Below are 3244 nucleotides of genomic sequence, written 5' to 3'. Positions count from 1 at the left end.
ATATCTTCCTCATATTTACCTCATTTTCTACCATATTATCTACCTCAGTATCTACCTCAGTATCTACCTCATTATCTACCTCAGTATCTACCTCAGTATCTACCTCATTATCTACCTCAGTATCTACCTATTATCTACCTCATATCTTCCTCATTATCTACCTCTTTCTGACATAGTGCTCCCCCACCCATGTATAATCCCTATGTAAAGGGATTGTGTAAAGGTCCCTATGTAGCAGCAGTGTGGAGGAGGAAGGTCCCTATGTAGCAGCAGTGAGGAGGAGGAAGGTTCCTATGTAGCAGCAGTGAGGAGGAGGAGGAAGGTCCCTATGTAGCAGCAGTGTGGAGGAGGAAGGTCCCTATGTAGCAGCAGTGTGGAGGAGGAGGAAGGTCCCTATGTAGCAGCAGTGAGGAGGAGGAAGGTCCCTATGTAGCAGCAGTGTGGAGGAGGAAGGTTCCTATGTAGCAGCAGTGTGGAGGAGGAGGAAGGTCCCTATGTAGCAGCAGTGTGGAGGAGGAAGGTTCCTATGTAACAGCAGTGAGGAGGAGGAAGGTCCCTATGTAGCAGCAGTGTGGAGGAGGAGGAAGGTACCTATGTAGCAGCAGTGAGGAGGAGGAAGGTTCCTATGTAACAGCAGTGTGTAGGAGGAGGAGGAAGGTTCCTATGTAGCAGCAGTGAGGAGGAGGAAGGTTCCTATGTAGCAGCAGTGAGGAGGAGGAAGGTTCCTATGTAGCAGCAGTGAGGAGGAGGAAGGTTCCTATGTAGCAGCAGTGTGGAGGAGGAAGGTTCCTATGTAGCAGCAGTGAGGAGGAGGAGGAAGGTCCCTATGTAGCAGCAGTGAGGAGGAGGAAGGTTCCTATGTAGCAGCAGTGTGGAGGAGGAGGAAGGTACCTATGTAGCAGCAGTGAGGAGGAGGAGGAAGGTTCCTATGTAGCAGCAGTGTGGAGGAGGAGGAGGAAGGTTCCTATGTAGCAGCAGTGAGGAGGAGGAGGAAGGTTCCTATGTAGCAGCAGTGTGGAGGAGGAGGAAGGTCCCTATGTAGCAGCAGTGTGGAGGAGGAGGAAGGTCCCTATGTAGCAGCAGTGAGGAGGAGGAAGGTTCCTATGTAGCAGCAGTGAGGAGGAGGAAGGTCCCTATGTAGCAGCAGTGTGGAGGAGGAAGGTCCCTATGTAGCAGCAGTGTGGAGGAGGAGGAAGGTACCTATGTAGCAGCAGTGTGGAGGAGGAAGGTTCCTATGTAACAGCAGTGTGGAGGAGGAAGGTCCCTATGTAGCAGCAGTGAGGAGGAGGAAGGTTCCTATGTAACAGCAGTGTGGAGGAGGAAGGTCCCTATGTAGCAGCAGTGAGGAGGAGGAGGAAGGTCCCTATGTAGCAGCAGTGTGGAGGAGGAAGGTCCCTATGTAACAGCAGTGAGGAGGAGGAGGAAGGTCCCTATGTAGCAGCAGTGAGGAGGAGGAAGGTTCCTATGTAACAGCAGTGTGGAGGAGGAAGGTCCCTATGTAGCAGCAGTGAGGAGGAGGAGGAAGGTCCCTATGTAGCAGCAGTGTGGAGGAGGAAGGTCCCTATGTAACAGCAGTGAGGAGGAGGAGGAAGGTCCCTATGTAGCAGCAGTGAGGAGGAGGAAGGTTCCTATGTAGCAGCAGTGAGGAGGAGGAAGGTCCCTATGTAGCAGCAGTGTGTAAGAGGAAGGTCCCTAGATGTAAGAAGTGTGCAGAGAAGGGAACGAGATAAAGGAAAGTGTAGCATTGGGGAAAGTAGTGGTATGTGTTAATTATAGGGGTTCCCATGGGGTCTGGGGATATGAAATGTCCCGTGGGAGAGAGAGGCAGGTTGAGGTTTCCAGGGTTAGACTGGTGCAGAAGATGTTTATATGCAGAGGCAGTGAAGAAAGTAGAGGGAGATGGGTTAATATGGAGGGGGATCCTGAGAGGACTGGTGTAGTAGTAGATCTGGACCAGAACAGAGAGGAGTGATCCTGAGAGGAGTGGTGTAGTAGTAGATCTGGACCAGAACAGAGAGGAGTGGTGTAGTAGTAGATCTGGACCAGAACAGAGAGGAGTGGTGTAGTAGTAGATCTGGACCAGAACAGAGAGGAGTGGTGTAGTAGTAGATCTGGACCAGAACAGAGAGGAGTGGTGTAGTAGTAGATCTGGACCAGAACAGAGAGGAGTGGTGTAGTAGTAGATCTGGACCAGAACAGAGAGGAGTGGTGTAGTAGTAGATCTGGACCAGAACAGAGAGGAGTGGTGTAGTAGTAGATCTGGACCAGAACAGAGAGGAGTGGTGTAGTAGTAGATCTGGACCAGAACAGAGAGGAGTGGTGTAGTAGTAGATCTGGACCAGAACAGAGAGGAGTGGTGTAGTATTAGATCTGGACCAGAACAGAGAGGAGTGGTGTAGTAGTAGATCTGGACCAGAACAGAGAGGAGTGGTGTAGTAGTAGATCTGGACCAGAACAGAGAGGAGTGGTGTAGTAGTAGATCTGGACCAGAACAGAGAGGAGTGGTGTAGTAGTAGATCTGGACCAGAACAGAGAGGAGTGGTGTAGTAGTAGATCTGGACCAGAACAGAGAGGAGTGGTGTAGTAGTAGATCTGGACCAGAACAGAGAGGAGTGGTGTAGTAGTAGATCTGGACCAGAACAGAGAGGAGTGGTGTAGTAGTAGATCTGGACCAGAACAGAGAGGAGTGGTGTAGTAGTAGATCTGGACCAGAACAGAGAGGAGTGGTGTAGTAGTAGATCTGGACCAGAACAGAGAGGAGTGGTGTAGTAGTAGATCTGGACCAGAACAGAGAGGAGTGGTGTAGTAGTAGATCTGGACCAGAACAGAGAGGAGTGGTGTAGTAGTAGATCTGGACCAGAACAGAGAGGAGTGGTGTAGTAGTAGATCTGGACCAGAACAGAGAGGAGTGGTGTAGTAGTAGATCTGGACCAGAACAGAGAGGAGTGGTGTAGTAGTAGATCTGGACCAGAACAGAGAGGAGTGGTGTAGTAGTAGATCTGGACCAGAACAGAGAGGAGTGGTGTAGTAGTAGATCTGGACCAGAACAGAGAGGAGTGGTGTAGTAGTAGATCTGGACCAGAACAGAGAGGAGTGGTGTAGTAGTAGATCTGGACCAGAACAGAGAGGAGTAGTGTAGTAGTAGATCTGTACCAGAACAGAGAGGAGTGGTGTAGTAGTAGATCTGGACCAGAACAGAGAGGAGTGGTGTAGTAGTAGATCTGGACCAGAACAGAGAGGAGTG

This window comes from Salmo salar, unplaced genomic scaffold (assembly GCF_905237065.1).
Source record: "Salmo salar unplaced genomic scaffold, Ssal_v3.1, whole genome shotgun sequence".
Taxonomy (NCBI): domain Eukaryota; kingdom Metazoa; phylum Chordata; class Actinopteri; order Salmoniformes; family Salmonidae; genus Salmo; species Salmo salar.
The sequence above is the reverse complement of the archived record's forward strand: the minus strand, read 5'-3'. Positions refer to the sequence as shown.